Source organism: Mauremys reevesii, linkage group 23 (genome assembly GCF_016161935.1).
Source record: "Mauremys reevesii isolate NIE-2019 linkage group 23, ASM1616193v1, whole genome shotgun sequence".
NCBI lineage: Eukaryota > Metazoa > Chordata > Testudines > Geoemydidae > Mauremys > Mauremys reevesii.
This window is the reverse complement of record NC_052645.1, coordinates 6,696,424-6,718,693: the sequence shown is the minus strand read 5'-3', so window position 1 is coordinate 6,718,693 and position 22,270 is coordinate 6,696,424. Positions and strand designations below refer to the sequence as shown.

Genomic DNA, 22,270 nt, shown 5'->3' with positions numbered 1-22,270 from the left:
CTCCCCCTCCTCCTCGCTCTTCACCCCTGCACCCATTCCTGCCCCTCCTCATATCTTCCCAGCACCCCTGCATCCATCCTCGTCCCCTCAGCCCTCCATCTCCTCCTCCTCCCCTCCTCGCTCTTCACCTCCTGCACCCATTCCTGCCCCTCCTCGTATCTCCCCAGCACCCCTGCAGCCATCCTTGTCCCCTCAGCCCTCCATCTCCTCCTCCCCTCCCCTCCTCGCTCTTCACCTCCTGCACCCATTCCTGCCCCCTCCTCATATCTCCCCAGCACCCCTGCAGCCATCCTCGTCCCCTTGGCCCTCCATCTCCCCCCTCCCCTGCTCTCTCTTCACCCGCTGCACCCATTCCTGCCCCCTCCTCATATCTCCCCAGCACCCCCTGCATCCATCCTCGTCCCCTCCGCCCTCCATCTCCTCCTCCCCTCCCACCCTGCTCTGCACCACCGGCACCCAGTCCTGCCCCCTCCTCGTATCTCCCCAGCACCCCCTGCATCCATCCTCGTCCCCTCGGCCCTCCATCTCCCCCCTCCCCTCTCTTCACCCCCTGCACCCATTCCTGCCCCCTCCTCGTATCTCCCCAGCACCCCCTGCAGCCATCCTCGTCCCCTCAGCCCTCCATCTCCCCCCTCCCTTCCTCTCTGGATCTGCCTCCTGCCCACCTCGGTGCCAGTTCTCGTATGGCTCTAGTCTAGGTGATTTGCTGCAGCCGCTCCTCCTGTACTCACCCTGCTCCGGGGCGGGGGTGACTGGTTATTTGGGCAGTGAACCAGGTCTTTGAAAAATCTCTGGCGTGCGGGGTGTGGCTCTGGCTTCGCTGCACCCCATGGCCTTCGGAGATGGGAGCCCTGCCCACGTTCACAGCCACAGGTGCTGGAAATAGGGCTGCTGTAGCACCCCGACGTGAAGCGGTTTCTATCCTATCCAGGGTTGACAGTTTGGTTCAATGACTCTCAGCCCCACTGTACAAATTGTGGCAGCGCCCTACTCACAGCTGAGATCCACTGTCTCTCCACATACCCAGCATGGGCTAATGGACCCGCTGCTGCGATGGAGGGTGTTCCTGTCTGTTTGAGCTCCAGGCAGTCAGTGACCTCGCAGACACTGGGGGCCATGATAGCCACACTTCATTCCGGCGTCCTTGGGGAGCAGTTCAATGGCCCTGGTTTAAAAGGTGTTGAAGCAATAGAAGCAATAGAAGGCATGAGCAAGAACTAATCCAGGTAGAATGAGAGGGCTCCTGGGACCAACTGCAAATGCAGATATTGGGGCACTGGTTGGCAGGGCTGTGCGTGTCTGGATGTGTGAGAAGCAGCCAGGACCAGAAGGCCAGAGGGGAAAGCAAGGGAAGCAGTAGGAGTGTGGCCCTAGGAGGAAGCCATGAGAGAGAGTTTCTTTTGGGCACAGGACTAGCTGGAAAGCAGGCTTGGATTTCTGAACAGGAAACTGCCTGCTGCTGTTTGTTCCTCCTATGTTCAGGGAAACTAAACTACGTCTGTTCTGACTCCATTATCCATTTCTCCTCCAATCCAGGAACGCCCTGAACATTGGCTAACCACTGAGGCCGGCAACAATCCTTTTGGGCCATTTCTGCCAGGTGCATGGAGCATTAGTCTGCCCCATTCCTGCTGGCATGCAGTTCCCTGCACAGTGACATCTCACCTTACATCAGGCACCTCACTGATGATGCTCAATGACCTCACAATCCAGACACCTGGTTTAAAGCCATCTCCTCGCTCACAGCAGAAACAGGCAGGGCAAGGAAAGCCCTGGGTTGGCTTGTTCCTGGGTTGAGACGCCAGGAGTTTTGGAAGGGTGACCAGCGCTGGAGTCTTTCTGTGCTGACTGATGTGACCACCAGCCCTTTGATGGTAACCCAGCTCCTGACTTCTTGCTTTTCTGAGATCCCTGGGAACTAGGAAGGGGCAGGAGCTTCCCCCAAGCCCCCAGACCATGGAGACTACTCTGGGGCAAAGATTCAAGCCTCAGGATTGTGCTCTCGTGTGCTTTGCCTGGGGCCCCAGCTATCATTCTGGTTATAACTTGGGATCAGCCCACTGGACTGAGCGCTGGGCTGGTGGGAGTGGGACTCAATCTTCAGGGGCGACCAGAAGCACAGTCTTTGAAAGTGATTCTCTTTCCAAGGGTGGTGGCTGGCCCTGTCTATGCACCAGTTGTGCTTTGCTGGGGCTGTGATTTTTGACCAGTCAGCCCCCAGTCTGGCCACAGTGAGATCAATATAAATGCACTTCCGCTCTAGCTAGCCCTGTACAGGAAGGGGAGGAAGCTGGATAGGTAGAAGTGGGGGGCGGGGGCTGCCCTGCTCACCCCTCTCCCATAGTGCTACCGGCCCCAACCCCGTGAGTAGCACAGGCCTCGCCGTGTTTAGTGGCTGTACTAGTGCAGGATTTGCCACGGGAGGTTATTTCCCAGTGACCAGCGTCGCCTTCTGTCTGCTCTCCCAATAGCTCAAAGTGCAACAACATCCGCACATTAATTTGTAGCTGGTTTGTGTCCAACACATTTTTATCCAGCCTGTGCACAAGCCATGCGACGTTTGAGCAGAAGGCCTTAGTTCTTCAAGTGCTTGCTCGTGTCCATTCCATAGTAGGTGTGTGCTCCCCACATGCACCAGTGCTGGAAGTTTTTCCCTCCGCAGCAGTATCCGTAGGGGACTGGCTCTGGCGCCCTCTGGAGTGGGGCCCATATGGCACGGTATAAAGGGTGCCAGCTCCCCCCACCCTCAGTTCCTTCTCACCGCCAGTGACGGTGCTGGAACATCATCTTGCTTCAGCAAGCCTCCTCTGTCTCAATCCGTTGATATGAACCTTCCCTGTAAATCATTAAAGTGTTATTAGTTTCCCTTAGTTAGTTCATTAGTCCTGGACAGGACTCAGCCTAGGGATGGGGCAAGCCCCGATCCCCAGGCTTCAAACCCTGCAATCGTGGTAAAAAAACGATGCCCATCAGCGATCCTCATAGTAGCTGTCTGAGGTGCCTGGGCGAGATCCAAAGCAGAGACAAATGTCGGATCTGTAAAGGGTTCATACCTTGGACAACGAAGGAGGCGAGACATACGTCTCCAGGTGCTCCTGATGGAATCAGCGCTAGCACCGGGCCGTCCCAGTCTCACTCTGCTCGCAGTACCGCTGTGTTGGTACGGAGGGCTCTGCCAGTGCCGTCCTTGGGCCGACGCCAATCCTCCTCCTGGCGCCAGCCAGGAGGCAAAGAAAGGGCGGGAAGGGATGATCTCTGACATCCCATAAAGGGAAGGAGAGGGCCAGAGGGGAGCAAGGACCCAAGAAGGCAGCTCCTCACTTCTGTGTGGTAGTTGGGCCCAGACTCAGGTCGAGTGGCTTAGCCCATCCCGAGGCGCTCCTGCCACCCCTGACAGTGACACGGTCCTCCGGCACCTGGACATGCCATTGACACCCAAGGCCCTGCAGGCTGTGCAGGACATCTTAGTGTTACTGGCGTTTCCCACACCGGCCACGGCAGTGCCCCGTTCTTAGGGCAAACCCACCCTGGGACCTTTCCAGCTGTCCCCATGTGTGCGCAGGGCCATCCCTACCCATACGCAAACTATGCAGCTGCATAGGACACCAGGAAATTTGGGGCACAAAATTGTCCCAAATTTCCTGGTGCCCTACGCAGCTGCATGCTGCAGCCAGCTCCAGTGGCCAGCCCGATTCCCCGGACGACTGAGCCGGCTCCTCCTGGGCTGCTCACAGCAGGGCCCAGGAAAGCTGCTTCTGCCCCTGCCCGACCTTTCCCCTCAGCCCCCACCCCACCACGCCTCTTCCCACTCCTGCTCCACCCCACTCCGACTCTGCCCCTTCCCCCACAAACCCCGTCTCCTGAGCGATGCGTCCCAGAGGACTGCAGCAGGGGTTGGCGTCGGGTCCGCCCTGCACTGGGAAGTGGAGCAACCCGGCCCCAGCCCGCTCCGCTCCGCTGGTGGTGAGTGCTGGGAGGCGGTTCCCTCCCTTCCCCCAAGCCTGGGAGCTGCGGGAGCAGAGCGGAGCAGGCTGGGGCCAGGCACCACAATCTCTGTCTGTCTGGCACCGCTCCCCACCTCAGGAAGTGTCCTGCCAGCACTCACCCACGCTGAGCTGCTAGACCTTGGTCATGGGGAGGCAGGCCTGTCGGAGCCCCCACCAGTCTCTGGATTCAGGGCACCGCTCTTCAGGCTCGAGAGGCAGATCGTCGGTGACTTGGTGCAGGGCCATGGAGGTGCACCTGTCCCTGCAGCCCCGATATCGGGACTGGCCTAGCCGCTCCCGTAGCATGTGGTACTGTTCCAGGGACACAAGGCAATGGTCCCGGGAGCCTCACTACCAGTATGGGTCGCCACTGGGGCGACGCTCCTCATCTCGCTGGTCGACTCGCTCCAGCACCGCTTGAGAAGCGTGAGGTGACGATCACCAGCCCGCCATCACAGATCTGCCAAATGCCATCAATCTCCGGGAGCTCAGCACAGGGACTCATCACCCTCAGAGAGATCCCCGTCACAGCGCCAGGATCAACATGGTCACGACTGGGACAAGCAGTCAGCACCATCCTGGTTTCCCAGACACAGTCCCTCTTCTTCAAACTCCGGTACCAAGCAGGAGTCCATACCAGCGGGCCAGGGCCCTGCACCGGGAGTACCTACGCTACCGGCAGCACCACCTGTTGCATCGTGGCCCCAGGGCCACGCAAGAGCTCAGGTCAGCCTCAGGGGCCTAGGACAAGCCACCAGGCTCTGTCTCCCACCTGTTCTCTGACGTGGAGGATTCCGGGAAGAAGACCCCTCAGCTCCACCTGGCTCCCACGGAGGAACCAGCTGAGCAGCCTTTGGAGACAGCAGGGCCTCCGGTGCTCGCTTCCTTATTCTCACCTGACGAGGCCATTACGGGGCCCCCTCATCTCTTCCAGTCCCGCAGGGTGGTGCTAAGGCCCACAGGAGCTTCTAAGAAGGGTCACCTCAAACTTGGGGCTTCATGCTGAGGAGCTGAAGGAACCCGCAGACTCCCTATTCAATGTCCTCAGCTTGGCAGCCCCAGCCCAGGTGGCGTTGCCCTTACACAAGGGGGTGGCAAAGATCACCAAGTCCCTATGGCAGACTCCCTCATTGCTGCCCCCCATCTCCAAAAGAGTTGAGCAAAAGTACTATGTGCCTGCTAAAGGATATGAATACCTTTCTACACACCCTGCCCCAAGCACCCTGGTGGTCTGAGCCGTTAATGAACGGGAAAGGCAGGGCCAACCAGCAGTGACCCCCAAGAATAAAGACTCGAAGAGACTCTATTTATTTGGAAGGAAAATGTATTCTTCCCAGAGCTTCCAGCTGCGAGTGGCCAATCACTAGGCCCTGCTTGGCCGCTATGATTTCAGCAGGTGGCTGTCCATGGCCAAGTTTGAGGATTCGCTGCCTGAGGACCCAAGAAGGAGTTCCACGTGATCCTCAAAGATCCAGGCGGCCTCAGACGTGGTGGTCTCTGTGGCCAGAACAATGGCCTCAGCCATCTCAATGAGGAGGGCATCCTGGCTTCACTCGTCGGGTCTGTCGATGGAGGTCCAAGAGTCGATACAGGATCTCCCGTTCGATGGCCAAGCTCTGTCTGCAGAACAAACAGACCTAAAGCTACATGGGCTAAAGGACTCCTGGGTGATGCTGAGGACCCTGGGCCTCTGCACCTCAGGCCTGGCCAGAAAGCAGTTTAAACCGCAGCAACCCCAGGTCGGAGCCTGCCTGTAAAAAGGGCAGAGGCTACAGACGCCAGCGCCCTCTGCCCAGCTGAGCTCCACCTGACACCAACAGGGTGGTAAGCGGGCATTTTGAGGGTGCGCCCGAGGGCGACCTACCAGCCTGTTCCCCGGATCCTGCTTCCCCACGCTTCTCCAACTGCCTGTCCCCTTTCCTCCCTGCATGGGCCTCTATAACTTCGGATTATTGGGTCCTCCACACAGTGGTGCAGGGTTATACCCTCCAGTTTATTTCCACCTCCCTTCCCCGTCCCTCTTCAGGGACCCTTCTCACGAGCAGCTGCTCGCCCGGGAGGTTCAGAGCCTTCTGCAAGTGGGGGCTGTGGAGAAAGTCCCTCAGGAGTACAGGGGCAAGGGATTCTACTCCCAGTACTTTCTGATCCCCAAAGCCAAAGGGGGTCTGAGACCCTTCTGGACCTGCAAGACCTCAACAAGTATCTCAAGAAGTTGAAGTTCCTCATGGTCTCCCTGGTCTCCATCATTCCCGCCCTGGAAAGCTGAAAGACACATACTTCCCTGTGTCGATATGCCCAGGACACAGGCGAGTCCTGCGCTTCAAGGCGGGTCCCACCCACTACGGTTCAGCCAGGCTACAGCCCCGAGGGTGTTTACCAAATGCATGGCAGTGGTGGCAGCCTCCCTCAGGCAGCGAGACATCCAGGTTTACCCGCACCTCAGCGACTGGCTTATCAAGGGCCACTCCATGTCTCAAGTCCAGCCAGACATCTCAGTGCTGCAGCTCACGGGCCGTGCCCTGAGCCTGTTGATAAACGAGGGAAAATCAACGTTAGTCCCAGTACAAAGGATAGAATTCATTGGAGCAGTTCTCGACTCCACCCTTGCCAGAGCATTTCTGCCGCAGGACAGATTTGAGACAATGGCGAGTCTCATTGCCAGCATCTTGGCATAACCATGGCCTGGATCTGCCTCAGGTTGTTGGGCCACATGGCGGCCACCATGTCCACCATGCAAGGCTCAGGCTGCAGCCCCTCCAGCGGTGACTGTCCACAGTTTACACCCTGTCCAGAGATCATCTGAACAAGGTTGTCATAATTGCACCGAAGGTACTTACCTCCCTGCAGTGGTGGACAGATCTGAGGATGTTCCCGGAAGGAGTTCTGTTCGAGAGTCCTCGACCCTCAGTATCTCTGATATCGGATGCCTCTGACCTTGGCTGGGGAAGCTCATCTCAGCATGTTGCGAACGCAAGGGAAGTGGTCCCCAGAGGAGCTGACATTGCACATAAATGTCAGGGAGCTGAGGGCAGGTCCGCCTAGCCTGCGGAGTCTTCCTGCCGCACCTTTCCGGCTGAAGTGTGCAGGTACTCACGGACAACATAGCCTTGATGTTTTACCTCAACGGGCGGGGGGCTCACTTGTCCGCCCTCTGTCGGGAAGCACTCCAATTGTGGGACTTTTGCACCCAGCACGACATTCACCTGGAGGCATTACACCTCCCCGGTCTCCAGAATGCACCTGCGGATCACCTCAGCAGGTCCTTCTTTTGTCCCTACAAGTGGGTCCCTCCACCGGAGGCTGTGCAGGTGCTCTTCCGGAGGTGGGGGGCTCCCCGGGTGGACCTGTTTGCTACCAGACAGAACAGAAAGTGCCAGCATGGACCTGGCCATGGCTCCCCCATGGCCACTGCCCAGCCGTCCGAATCTCCTTTCACAAGACCACGGCTCCTGCACCCGAACCTTCCTTCCCTCCACCTCATGGCTTGGTGCTGAGAGGCAGAACCCAGAGGAAAGGGCCTGCTCCAGCCAGGTACAGCAGGGCCTCTTGGAAAGCAGAAAGCCCTCCACCAGAGCGACTTACCTGGCAAAGTGGAAGCAGTTTTCCTGCTGGGTGGAGGAGCGTGGCATCTCCCCAACATGGTTGCCTGTGCAGTCCGTGCTCGATTACCTGCTCCACCTTAAGCTGCAAGGCCTCGCGCTTTCCTCCATCAAGGTGCACTTAGCAGCCATATCTGCTTTCCACCAGCAGGTCCAGTGCAAATCGGTGTTCTCACATGACCTGTCTGTCCAGTTCCTGGAAGGACTAGGGCAGCTCTTCCCACCAGTCCAGGAACCGATTCCGCAATGGGACCTCAAGCTTGTCCTCTCGAGGCTCATGGGGCCTCCCTTTGAGCCTCTGGCCTCCTGCCCCTTGTCACATCTCTAGGAAGGCAGCTTTTCTTGTAGACATTACCTCGGCGAGGCAAGTCTCCGAGATTAAAGCCCTCACCTCAGAGCCCCCGTACACAGTTTTCTACAAGGACAAGGTCCAGCTGCGACCCCACCCGGTGTTCCGGCCTGAGGTGGTGTCTCACTTCCACATTAACCAGGATATCGTTCTCCTAGTTCTCTGTCCAAAACCACACTCGACTGCATTAGAGAGGCGGCTGCACACCAGCTCAGTGGTTTGAGCATTGGCCTGCTAAACCCAGGGTTGTGAGTTCAATCCTTGAGGGGGCCACTTAGGGACCTGGGGCAAAAATCAGTACTTGGTCCTGCTAGTGAAGCCAGGGGGCTGGACTCTATGACCTTTCAGGGTCCCTTCCAGCTCTATGAGATAGGAATATCTCCATATATATATATATACACCGTATTTTCTGGCGTATAAGATGACTTTTTATACTAAAAAACAACCCCCAAAAATTGGGGGTCGTCTTATACGCCAGGTATAAACATACTGTAGCTTCGGCTACATACAGAACGTCCCTGTGCTGATACTGTATGTACCGCGCTGAGCCAATCCCGGCAAGCGGTGTCATCTATTAATTCATACAAACCCTGCTCGGATTGGCAAAGGATGTAATAGCCCGCCTCTCTGACTCAGCCAATCCGAGCAGGCTTTGTATGCATTAATAGATGACACCGCTTGCCGTGATTGGCTCAGCACGGTACATACAGTATCAGCACAGGGACGTTCTGTTTTGATTTTGCAGTTCGGTGGAGCTGGCCCTGCATCCCTAGGTATGGGGGGGGGAGTGGGATTCAAAGGGCTCTGGGCTGCTGGCAGCCGTGGGGAGTTCTGAGCCCTTTAAATCCCAGCCGCGGCCGGGAATCAGAAGGCTCTGAGCTGCCCGCTGTGGCGGGGCGCCCAGAGCCTTTTAAATCCCAGCCGCAGCGGGCAGCCCAGAGCCCTCTGATTCCCGGCCGCGGCTGGGATTTAAAAGGCTCTGTGCTCCCCGCCGCAGCGGGCAGCCCAGAGCCCTCTGACTCCCGGTAAGTACCGGTAAGTCAAAACCATTTTAATTAAAATTATTTAAATCAAATCTGATGTTATTAAATGGTGTTGCCTCGGAAGGGGGGGTAGTCTTATACGGCGAGTATAGGCCAAAACCTATGTTTTAACTGGAAAATTAGGGGGTCGTCTTATATGCCCAGTCACCTTATACGCCGGAAAATACGGTATGTCCAGTGCGCTCTGGCCTTCCACCTGGAGCGCTCCAAGGCCTTCCTCTATCGCGACCGCGGGCAGGATGAAAGGCCTACCGGTGTCCTCACAGAGGATCTCTAATTGGATCACATTGTGCATCCGGACCTGTTATGAGTTGGCATGGACTGAGCCACCACCTATACTAAAGGCCCACTCAAGCAGGGCACAGCGGCCTTCCTAGCGCATGTCCCCATCCAAGACATCTGCAAGGCTGCCACGTGGTCATCAGTACACACGTTCACGAAGCATTATGCCATTACCCAGCAGGCCAGAGATGGCACTGGGTTTGGCAGAAATGTGTTGCAATCGACATGTCTGTGAACTCCTACCCACCTCCGGTGGCACTGCTTGGGCGTCACCTACAATGGAATGGACATGAGGAAGCACTCGAAGAAAAAAACAAACAGTTTCATAACTGGTGTCCTTCGAGATGTGTTGCTCATGTCCATTCCACAACCCGCCCTCCTTCCCCACTGTCGGAGTTTCTGGCAAGAAGGAACTGAGAGTGGGGGGAGCCAGTGGTGCCCCTTATGCCGCGCCATACGGGGGCCACTCCAGAGAGCGCCAGAGCCGATCCCCTACAGATACCACTGAGGGAAAAACTTCCAGCACCAGTGTATGTGGCGAGCACACACACCTACAATGGAATGGACATGAGCAAGACATGAGCAAACACCCGGGCTTCAAACCGTGTTGCAAGAAACCTGTGCCAGTCAGTGATCCCCAGAGAAGCTGTTTGAAGTGCTTAGGGGAAACTCACATTAGCCACAAGTATCACATTTGCAAGAGCTTCTGATTGCGGACCAAAAAGGAGCAGGACATTCATCTCCGAGTGCTCCTTATGGAGTCGGCCTTTACACTGGCCTCAGAGCCAACCAGATCGGACTTTACTCCCAGCCCTGCGACCTGGGTGCAGAGTGTGCCGCCGGCACCAATCCCCATCCCTGGTACCTGCCAAAAAGCAAAGAGAAGCTGGGAGGGGACGTTCTCTTATACCCCGTAAAGGGTAGGAGAGCAAAGATCCATGAGGGACAGCTCTTCCCCTCTGGATGGAGGTCAGGCTCTAACTTCGGAGCGGCAGAGGCACTCAGCACCTGGTGGTGCTGTCCACGCTCGAGGCTTTTCAGCCTGCAAAGGACATTCTGTCCCTTACGGTGCCTCCCATGCCAGCCACTGAGGTGCCCCGAGGGGTAAACTTGCCTTGGGACCCTTTCAGCGGTCCCCATCAGTGCAGCACTGCTCCTCGCCGCAGGGGGTGCCCCGTCACGCTTACCTGGGCAGTGCCACCAGACGCAGGTCGGCTTGCCTGCCAGAGTTCCCGGGGTCTGTCCCCGGACTCCAGGCAGTGTTCCTCGGGCTCAAGGCGGTGGGCTAGCACAGACCTGCAGAGGTGCAGCACCAGTCCCCAGAGCCCTGGTGTTGCGAGCGCCCGAGCCTGTCTCCCAGCTCACAGCACTGCTCCGGAGAGTCGAGACACGCTGGTCCCGGGAGCCCCGTCACCAATTGCCGGTACGGTTCACTGCGGGCATGTCAACTGTCTCCAACACGCCCATTACCAATTTGCAGTGCTCCCTTTTGGCCTAGCAACTGTGCCAAGGGTGTTTACAAAATGCATGTTGGTGGTGATGGCCTACCTCAGGCATCAGGGTATCCAGATTTACCCATATCTCGATGACTGGCTCATCCAGGGCTGCTTCACGGTCCAGGTCCAGCGCAGCGTTGAGATGCTGCAAGGCACTTGTCGAGCCCTGGGCCTGCTGATAAATGAACAAAAATCAACGTTAATCCCGGTCCAAGGGATAGAGTTTATCGGAGCAGTGCTCCACTCTACCAGAGCCAGAGCATTCCTGCCAGAGGCCAGGTTCAGGGCAATGTCAGAGCTGATTGCCAGCATCACCACTGTGACAGAGTCAGGCCAGATGGCTACAGGAGAGTGATAGAAGGCAGATATATTAGCCCCAGGTAAAGTAGGTCCCCTTTCCCTGGGTAAGGTAACAGGGAAGTTTCCAGAAGAATCAGGAGCTTTCTGGAAACAATTAAGGCAGACAGGCTGATTAGAACACCTGCAGCCAATCAAGAAGCTGCTAGAGTCAATTAAGGCAGGCTAATCAGGGCACCTGGGTTTAAAAAGGAGCTCACTTCAGTTTGTGGTGGGCGTGTGAGGAACTGGGAGCAAGAGGCGCAAGGAGCTGAGAGTGAGAGGCTGTACTGCTGCTGGAGGACTGAGGAGCACAAGTGTTATCAGACACCAGGAGGAAGGTCCTGTGGTGAGGATAAAGAAGGTGTTTGGAGGAGGCCATGGGGAAGTAGCCCAGGGAGGTGTAGCTGTCATGCAGCTGTTACATGAGGCACTATAGACAGCTGCAATCCACAGGGCCCTGGGCTGGAACCCGGAGTAGAGGGCGGGCCTGGGTTCCCCCCAAACCTCCCAGCTCCTGATCAGACACAGGAGGAGTTGACCCGGACTGTAGGTTCCACCAGAGGGGAAGATCTCTGAGGTGAGCAAATCCGCCAATAAGCGAACTTTGTCACAACGCACATCCACTCACCATGGCCTGGGTCTAGCTCAGACTATTGGGTCACATGGCAGCATGCACATATGTTGTCTGCCATGCGAGACTCAGGCTGCGTCCCCTTCAGATGTGGATGGTGTCAGTCTGCTCCCTGGCCAGACATCACCTTGACAAAGTCATCACAACCTCTCCAAGGGTACTTACCTCTCTGCAGTAGTGGTCTGACCCCAGGTTAGTGTTGGAAGGAGTGCCGTTCGCGAGCCTGCAACCCACGGTCTCCCTGATTTTGGATGCGTCTGACCTCAGTTGGTGAGCACGGCTCAGTACGCTGCAGATTCAAGGGTTATGGTCTTGAGAGGAGCTCGCATTATATATAAACGCAGGGGAGCTCAGGGCCATCCGTGGACCTGTTTGCCATCAGACTGAACAGAAAGTGTCACCAGTTCTGCTCTCTCCAGGGCCTTGGCAGAGGCTCCCTTTCCGATGCTTTTCTCCTGTCATGGCTGGGAGACCTGATGTATCCCTTCCCGCCAAATCCACTTATCAGCAAAGTCCTCTCAAAAACCAAGAGGGGCAAGGCACGAGTCGTCATGATCACCCTGGTGTGGCCTTGCCAGCTTTGGTTTGGCATGCTCATGGACCTCACTGTGGCAGCCCTGTGGCTACAGCCCAGCCACCTGGACCTACTCTCGCAGAATAACAGCTCCTGAACCCAAACCTCACCTCTCTCCACCTCACAGCTTGGATGCTGCATGGCTGAATCCGGAGGAACAGGCCTGCTCCAGTCAGGTACAGCAGGTTCTCTTGGAAAGCAGAAAGCTCTCCACCAGAGCGACTTACCTGGCAAAGTGGAAGCGTTTTTTTTCCTGCTGTGTGTCTGACTGCAACATCTCCCCTACCCAGTCGTCTGTGTAGTCCGCCCTGAATTATCTGCTTCACTTAAAGCACCAGGGCCTTGCCTTCTCTTCAATCCAGGTGCACTTGGCAGCCATATCGGCCTTCTATCCTCATGTCCAGGGTAAAGTGGTATTCTTGCATGAGATGTCAATCAGGTTCCTGAAGGGCCTTGAACGTCTTTTTCTGCCGATCTGGGATCCGGTTCCCCACTGGGACCTCAACCTTGTACTCTCCAGGCTCACGGGTTCCCTCTTTGAGCCCATGGCTTCTTGTTCCCTTTCCCATCTGTCGTGGAAGGTTGCATTCCTTGTAGCGACTACCTCAGCAAGGCGTGTATCTGAGAGCAAAGCCCTCACTTCGGAGCCTCCGTATTCTACAAGGACAAGATCCAGCTGCAGCCCCATCTGGCTTTCCTACCTGAGATGGTGTCGCATTTCCCTGTCAACCAGGATATCTTCCTCCCGGTGTTCTGTCCAAAGCCGCACTCTACCAATGAGGAGAGGCGGCTGCACGCTCTGGATGTCCGGCACACCCTGGCGTTGTACCTGGAGCACACCAAGCCCTTCTGCAGATCAACCCGGCTCTTTATCACGACAGCTGACAGGATGAAGGGCCTTCTGGTGTCCCCTGAGAGGATTTCGAATTGGATCACCACTTGCATCTGAACTTATGAGCTAGCACAGGCTGTGCCTCCTCCGATGGTGAAGGCTTAATCGACTAGGGCTCAGGTGTCTTCGGCTGCCTTCTGGCGCATGTTCCTGTCCTCCGACAGAGCGACAGGAGGGCAGGTCATGGAATGGACATGAGCAACACATCTCAAAGAACAACAGTTCTTCTTCGAGTGATTGCTCCTATCCATTCCATGTAGGTGTGCGCGCCGCGCGTGCACGGCTCTTCGGAACATTTTTAGCCTAGCAACTCCGGCGGGCCGGCTGGCGCCCCCTGGAGTGGCGCCGCCATGGCGGCGTATATATACCCCAGCCGGCCCGTCCGCTCCTCAGTTCCTTCTTTCCGCCCGTGACGGCTAGTAGGAACAGTGGAGTGCTCTCCTGTCCTCCACAGCTTAGCGTTCTCCCTTAGTTAGTGTATATAGTTATCATAGTTGTTAAAGTTTCTTAATAGTTCTATAGTTAGTGGTATAATTCATTAGGGAGTTAGAGGGGTTAGCCCTCTTCTTCCGCCCCGGTGCGGGCTTATGCCCGGACCGGCGGGTTTCAAGCCCTGCGCGGCTTGCCAGCGGTCTATGCCGGTGAGTGACCCGCACGACGCCTGCCTCCGCTGTCTCGGAGAGGCTCACCGGTCGGACAAGTGCCCCATTTGCGTCGCTTTTAAGCCTCGCACGAGGAAGGAGCGGGACTCGCGATTGAAGCAACTCCTCATGGAGTCGGCCCTCCAACCTCCGGCACCAGCACCGGCGGCGCCAAAGACTGCCTTGACTAGCGGCGCGCCGACCGCACCCAGCCGCCCCGGTGCCGAGGAGGCAGCTCGGCACCCGGCACCGAAGACCCGGCACCGCTCCGTCTCACCGGGAAAGAAGCGCAGTGCGAAGACGGTCTCGGACAAGCAAAAGGGCCGTTAGCCCAGCCGCCTCCGACTGTAACGGTGCAGGCTGAGGCTGTGCACAAAAGCGTGCACCGTGTCGTCGACTCGGCGCCGCCAAGGCCGTCGAGTCCGACACGCCCAGCTCCCGGTGCCCACCGGCGAGCTGAGGCTGCCGTCCACGCCCGAAGCGTTCGCGACGGCAAGACATTTAATCGAACTTACCGCTGATGCAAGCGCTCAGCGGCCGGTGCTACCGGTGCGGACTCTCAAGTCTATTGGGAAGCCACTTCCAATGCGACCCCCGTCCCCGGGCGCCCGAGCCGATCGCAGCACCGCCGCCAGGTCGCGGTCCCGTTCTCGCTCACGGCACCGCTCTCCGCAACACCGGGCACGGCGATCCACGCCACGGCGTTCCCGTCTCTCGCGGTCGCAGTCGGTACCGCTCCCAGTCGCGGTACGGTCGCACTCCAGCGACGTTCCAAGTCGGTCGCCGATCGCGGCACCGTAACAGGTCGGCTCCAGGCACCACGAGGCGTCGAGACTCGCGTGGTCGCTCAGGCGCCGCCACACGGTCCAGATCTGCATCCGGCACCATCGGTCGAGCTCCGGCACCGTCGTTCCACGATCCCGACGCCGCCCGGTCGAGCTCCCGGGGCGCGGTCGAGCTCCCGGGGCGAAGGTCGAGCTCGGCGCCGCCGGTCGAGCTCGGCACGCGGCGACCGGCACCGTCCGCCCGGCACCGCGGGGGCCTTTACCGGCACCGGATGCCCGCCCGGCCACCACTTCGGCTCCTCCTGGCCATCAAGAGAGCCCTCCGCCGCCTCCTGGGGGCAGCGCAGTTGACTTCGGGCGGGGTCCTCCGCCAGAACATGGACCGCAGCAATGGGGATTCTGGGTCCCTTGGGCGAACATGAACAGGGGCCCCCTCCGCCGCGTCAACCAGGCTCGGTGCGGTCGGTACCGGTAGCCACTGTAAGCAGGCCACCTCCGTCCCCACTCCTCGGCCCGCCCGATCACGGCGCACTTGGGCATGGCGGTTCCCGCAGACACGGTGCAGGCACCGGAGGAGGTGCTACCGGGTCCTTCCTCATCCTCCTCCCCCGATGAGGCGGTGGCAGGGGCAGCACCGTCGGAGCCCCCGCCGATTGACCTCAAGACTCACCAGGACCTTCTTAGAAGGGTAGCTAAGGCCATCAACTTACCCGTGGAAGAAGTCCAGGAGGTCGAGGACCCCATCACGGACATGGTGGGGGAGGACGCCCCCGTCAGGGTAGCGCTCCCCTTCATTCGAACAATACAGAAAAACAATGCCGCTATCTGGCAGTCCCCCTCCTCCGTCCCGCCTACAGCGCGCGGAGTCGAGAGAAAGTACTCGGTCCCCGAGGGCTACGAATACCTGTATGTTCACCCGGCTCCGGACTCTCTAGTTGTCCAATCTGTCAATGACCGGGAGCGACACGGCCAGCCCGCTGCAGCGCCAAAAGCGAGGGAGTCCAAGCGCATGGACCTGTTAGGCCGCAAAATTTACTCAGCGGGCGGCCTACAACTTCATATCGCCAACCAAATGGCTTTGCTCTCCAGATATACATTCAACATCTTGGGCTGCCTAGCCAAATTCGCAGAGCTTACCCCGCAGGATTCCCGCCGGGAGTTCTCGGCACTGCTGGAGGAAGGAAAGCTGGCTTCCCGTACCTTAATTAAGGCAGCGGTAGACGCAGCGGACTCGGGGGCCAGGACCATAGCGTCAGGGGTAACCATGCGACGCATTGCATGGCTCCAGTCCTCTACTCTGCCGCCGGAAGTCCAGTACACGCTCCAGGACCTTCCTTTCGAGACGCAGGGTCTATTTTCAGAAAAGACTGATACCCGCATTCAAACCCTGAAGGACGGCAGAGTGGCGATCCGCACATTAGGGATGCACACGCCGGCCACCCAAAGGCGTCCTTTCCGACAGCAACCTTATCGCCCCTTCCAATACAATAGACCTCGCCCGCCTAACAATAGGCGCTCGGCCCCCTTCCGCCGCAGACCATCGGGCGGACGGCGGAACCAAAGCCAGGGATCGTCCAAGGCCCCTCAGGGCCCAAAGTCGGCCTTTTGACGGGACGCCCGAGGGCCGCTCACCTCTCTCCAATCAGGATCCACCCCTTCTGTTTTCCGATCGCCTTTCCCGCTTCCTTCAGGCGTGGTCATCTGTAACATCAGACAGCTGGGTCCTCAGCACGGTCCAGTACGGCTACCGCCTACAGTTCATTTCGCCCCCTCCCTCCCACCCACCCTCCCTGTCCCTCCTCAGGGACCCCTCTCACGAGCAAGTCCTCTTGCAGGAGGTCCAGTCTCTGTTGAGCGTGGGTGCCATCGAGGAGGTGCCTCCCAGCAGGCGAGGCAGGGGATTCTATTCCAGATACTTCCTCATCCCCAAGGCGAAAGGAGGCCTTCGTCCCATCTTAGACCTCCGCGAGCTCAACAGATACCTGTGCAAGCTCAAGTTTCGGATGGTGACCTTGGGGTCCATTATCCCTTCCCTGGATCCTGGAGACTGGTTTGCTGCCCTCGACATGAGGGATGCCTACTTTCATGTGGCAATCTACCCCCCCCACAGACGCTTCCTGCGCTTCCTGGTCAACGGAGCTCATTACCAGTTCGCAGTGCTCCCCTTCGGCCTCTCCACCGCGCCGAGGGTATTCACCAAGTGCATGGCGGTCGTCGCCGCAGCCCTCCGCCGTCGCCGCATCCACGTCTACCCATATCTCGACGACTGGCTGATTCGGGGCCGCTCCCAAGCACTGGTGGCGAATCAAGTAACCGAGATTCTACATCTGTTCCGGTCTCTCGGCCTCCTTGTCAACACCGAGAAGTCCCTCCTAGTTCCAGCGCAAAGAGTGGAGTTCATAGGAGCGGTCCTAGACTCCAATCTGGCCAGAGCGTGCCTACCTCGCACTCGGCACGAGACGTTGGCCTCCCTCATTCGGGCACTGCAGGCTTTTCCGACAACAACGGTGCGATCCTGCCTCCGCCTCCTCGGTCACATGGCAGCGTCCACATTCGTGACTGCGCACGCCAGGCTCCGACTTTGCCCGTTCCAAATGTGGCTGGCGTCGGTGTACCGCCCTCATCGCGATCCCCTAGACATGGTAGTGACGGTGGCAGAGCCCGCTCTCCAGAGTCTCACCTGGTGGCTGGACTCAGAAACGGTCTGCGAGGGAGTTCCGTTCCGCCCGCCTCGCCCATCAATCACCCTGACGACGGACGCCTCGGCGCTCGGCTGGGGGGCTCACGTAGGAGACCAACACACCCAGGGTCTCTGGTCACCCCAGGAGCTCTCCCTCCATATCAACGTCCGAGAGCTGAGAGCAATCCGCTTAGCTTGTCTCGCCTTTCGGGCTCACCTGCAGAACCGCTGTGTAGCGGTCTACACGGACAACACCACAGCCATGTTTTATGTCAACAGGCAGGGCGGAGCGCGGTCCTCTCCACTTTGCAACGAGGCGTTGCTCCTCTGGGATTTCTGTGTAGCCCATTCGATTCGCCTCGAAGCGTTTTTTCTGCCGGGAGCGCAGAACACGTTGGCCGACCGCCTCAGCAGGTCCTTCGCCTCTCACGAGTGGTCCCTTCGCCCAGATGTGGCTTATTCCATCTTCCAGAGGTGGGGCTTTCCCCAGATAGACCTCTTTGCTTCCCGGACCAACCGCAAATGCCACAGGTTCTGCTCCTTCCAAGGCCAAGCTCCAGGATCCCTCTCAGATGCGTTTCTCCTGTCATGGACGGAGCCTCTTCTCTACGCGTTTCCTCCGTTTCCGCTCGTCCACCGAGTGTTGCTCAAGATCCGGAGAGACAGAGCCCGCATCATACTCGTCGCTCCGGCCTGGCCGAGACAGCATTGGTATACCCTGCTGCTCGAGTTGTCGGCTCGGGAACCCATTCCCCTCCCGCTGTGGCCGGACCTCATAACCCAGGACCTCGGCAGGCTTCGTCACCCGAACCTGCAATCGTTGCATCTCACAGCTTGGTTCCTGAGTGGTTGACCGACGCAGAGAGACATTGCTCCGCAGCGGTGCAGCAAGTGCTGCTCGAAAGCAGAAAACCTTCAACGCGAACTACTTACCTCACCAAATGGAAGCGCTTTGCTCTCTGGTGCGACCAGAGAGATATCAACCCTTTCTCGGCCCCCATCCAGACTGTCCTCGACTACCTTTGGTACCTCAAAGGTCAAGGTCTTGCCATCTCGTCCCTCAGAGTGCACCTCGCAGCGCTGTCAGCATTTCGACCAGCTATAGGAGGTCGCTCGATCTTCTCCAACCCGATGGTGTCACGATTCCTTAAGGGGTTAGACCGTCTATACCCGCAGGTGCGGCCTCCTGCTCCGACATGGGATCTTAACCTGGTCCTCGCCCAGCTCATGGGCCCACCCTTCGAGCCCCTTGCTACTTGCTCTCTCCTCCATCTTACCTGTAAGACGGCCTTCCTCGTGGCGATCACATCCGCCAGACGGGTCTCAGAGCTCCGTGCCCTGACGGCGGGCCCCCCATATACCGTCTTTCACAGGGACAAAGTGCAGCTTCGCCCACACCCGGCCTTCCTCCCCAAGGTGGTGTCGCCCTTCCATCTCAACCAGGAGATCTTCCTCCCGGTCTTCTTCCCAAAGCCGCATGCCTCACCTCGGGAACAGCAGCTGCATACCCTCGACGTCCGCCGAGCGCTCGCGTTCTACATCGACCGCACGAAGCCCTTTCGGCGTTCGTCCCAGCTCTTTGTGGCGATAGCTGACCGCATGAAAGGCGAGCCAGTCTCCTCACAGAGGATTTCTTCCTGGGTGACGTCCTGCATCAGAACGTGTTACGAGCTTGCTCGCGTTCCCCCGTGCCGACTCACTGCCCACTCCACGAGGGCACATGCCTCATCGGCCGCTTTCCTGGCTCATGTCCCCATCCAGGACATCTGTAGAGCGCCACCTGGTCTTCAGTCCATACCTTCGCTTCCCACTACGCGTTGGTGCAGCAGTCTAGAGACGACGCAGCCTTCGGCTCTGCGGTATTACACTCCGCCACGTCTCATTCCGACCCCACCGCCTAGGTAAGGCTTGGGAATCACCTACATGGAATGGATAGGAGCAATCACTCGAAGAAGAAAAGACGGTTACTCACCTGTAGTAACTGGTGTTCTTCGAGATGTGTTGCTCCTATCCATTCCAAACCCGCCCTCCTTCCCCACTGTCGGAATAGCCGGCAAGAAGGAACTGAGGAGCGGACGGGCCGGCTGGGGTATATATACGCCGCCATGGCGGCGCCACTCCAGGGGGCGCCAGCCGGCCCGCCGGAGTTGCTAGGCTAAAAATGTTCCGAAGAGCCGTGCACGCGCGGCGCGCACACCTACATGGAATGGATAGGAGCAACACATCTCGAAGAACACCAGTTACTACAGGTGAGTAACCGTCTTTTACGAAAGGTAACAGTCTTTTGTGACTGGTCGGATAAGTCACATGCTGACCTTCCATTGTGGGGAACTTTCCTGGTTCATACACGACCCCAGTGAAATGGGCTTGCGAAAGGATCTGAGTCCTCGCTCCCACTTCCTTTACCCACAGGCCTGCCTGCCCTCGAGGGCTCCCCTTCCACTCTCCTGTGTGGCAGAGTCCTCGTAACCCCAACAAGGCTGGGCCCAGGATTCCTGGGGGGTTCGACCCCCAGCCTTGTCGTGGTCACTCAGGGCAGGGGCTAGGGTGTCCCCACTCCAGGGTGCTCTCTGCACTGGATGCTTCCCTGACCCACTGATCATTACATACAGCTCAAAGCAAATACAATTCCTTTCACAGCAATCAATTTAAAAAATAAGGAAAAAATGGGAAAGGTGAAAGGAAAACCCGTCACCCCCTCTGTGGCACAGGGACGTCACAACCAGCGTCTCTGGAACGTCAGGGCAGTTCAGTCTGTTCCTCACACGTCCCAGGCCCCTGCCCAGGCCCTGGCTGTGCTGCAGGGACACTGCGGGTCGGACACTTGCCTGGTGGTGGCCACACGCCCTCAGGCTCTAGGTGGCAGGACCCTTCTTCCCAGCATCACCCCCGCCCCGTCGGGGTTACGATCCCCCCCCAGTCTGGCCTGAAGGGCCTCTTGGCTGAGACGTCTCCCAGCGCTGGGCCCTCTGCCCAGGGTCCCCCTCGCTCTCCCCAGCTGCTCACCGCACCCGGCTCTGGACAGCTCCAGCCCCAGCTCCAGCTCCACCCTGACCCTGCCTCAGCGCTGCTGCTGCTGCTCTGCCTCCAGCCCCCTGGGCTGCTTCTCTGGCCGGCCCGGCCCTGCTCTGCCCTCAGCTCGGCCCCACTCTGACCCAGGCAATTCCAGCTCACAGGAGGATGGGACCCCCCGGCCTCCTGACTCCCTCCCTGACCTGGAGCATTGGCCTCTGCCCATTGTTCCTGGGGACTGTCAGTCTCAGGTCCTGATCGCCCATCGACCCTCCCCCTTCCTTTTGGTACTGGGAGCTAGCAGCCAACCCCCCCACTGAGTTCCAGTGAGAGGCCGACAGTCCCCTTACAGTAGTGATTTAACTATCATTAATTTGCATTTTGGGAGTGCTGGGCGTTGTGCGACCTTGCGCTCTGCCCTGAAGAGCTCGCAGCCTAAGACAACAAGCATGAGCCGAAGAGAGAAACAGAGCTAATGAACCTTTCAGACTAGATCTGCGGTGTCCCCGCCAGCCAGCCGGACCGTCAGGGCCCGGCTGATTCCTTGTAGGTGCTGCGGCATGGCTGGCGCTGACAGGGGGAAGGTCCGTGGCCTCAAAGCAGCAGTTCCCAAACTGTGTGTCGCGACCCCAAGTGGAGTTGTTCCATCAGCAGGTGGGGGCGTGGCAATCCCAAGTGTGGGGAGGTCGCCATTTCACACAATGAAGCTATTTTGCTCTACAAAATGGTGGCTGCCATGCAGCGTGAGCTTGTGCACACTGTGCGCCTGGGGCCATGGGAAGCAACACATCCGAAAATGGGGTCGTGCAGGGAAAATGTTTGGGAGCCGCTGCACTAGGGGCTAGTGGTTCGGGTAAGTAGCCTGTGATCAGGGTACGAGCCTGGCACTGGGTAGGCCTGGATTCAAGTGTCTGCTCTGCCACTGATTCCCTGTGTGGCCTTAGGCAAGTCACTTGGACCCAGACCTAAAGGTATTTAGATTTCTAGCTCCCACAGAAATCGACAGAGGTTGGGAGTCTAAATACCTTTTGTCGATCTGGCCAAGGGAGACCAATGGGAGTAATGCCCCTGCCCCCCTGCCCCAGGGCTGCGTGAGGTAAATCCATTACAGACTGCATGGTGCACAGTGCTGCGCTGAGGGGGGCCAGGTGCATGCCTGAGCTAAGCTACATAGGAGTCAATTGTGATAGGTGGCGTGACATTGGCAGAGCCCAGGGTGCTTCCAAGAATCAGCCCAATGGGTGGCCATGGCTGGCAGCACTGTTGGAATGGGGACGAGGCCAACCCAGTGAGCCAGGAGAGGTTGGAGCTGGGAAGGCTTAGAAAGTGAGGCCAAGAGGAGGAGCTGGAAGGCAGGGACCTGGCAAAGGGATCAAGAGGTTGGCCTGGTCCTTGCAGCTCTCAGCTGCACCTGGTGGGCTGGAGGGATACGCTGGCAGTGGGTGCACACAAGCTCCTGGCTCCAGCACTCGTGTGTGGAAGTTTTAACAGTCAGTTCCCATGGAAACGCCTGTGTGTGACTTGAATATTTGTGTTCCATGAGCGTTGGTGCTGATCAAACCCCCTCAATGCAAGGGAAGCGCGGCTGGAGCCACTTCAGCCAATATCCCCAGCAAGTCTTTGGCAGCATTTTCAGCGTCCTGGCTGTTCTCTGTCAAAGTGCACTGGAAAGTGGGGAGACGCCTCCTGGTCTGTTCTGAATCAGCACAAACATTGCTGGCCCTGGGCATCACGCTAAGCAGCGCAGGTGTCACCCAGCACACCCAGCCGGCAGCTCCAGTGTGTTGCAAACACACATTAGGATGCTAGTCTTGCAGTCAGGGATCCTGGTGCCCTTCCAGCTCCACTATTCGTTCCTTGGTGCCCTTGGTTAAGTCACTTCCCCCATCACGGGGCTACCACTGCCCTCCTTTGCCAAGTGCACTGTCTGGGCTGGCTGGTTACTGGTGTCAGGGTGACAG

General features: G+C 58.2%; 1 protein-coding gene across 1 annotated transcript in view; it reads left to right on the top strand.

Moving 5' to 3' along the window:
• The first annotated feature begins 1,564 nt into the window (after positions 1–1,564).
• LOC120389101 (schlafen-like protein 1) overlaps positions 1,565–22,270 on the top strand; it is a 44,440-nt gene continuing 23,734 nt past the window's right edge. The window contains 1 exon segment of the mRNA XM_039511341.1: positions 1,565–1,874. The gene's annotated coding sequence lies outside the window, so the exon portion shown is untranslated.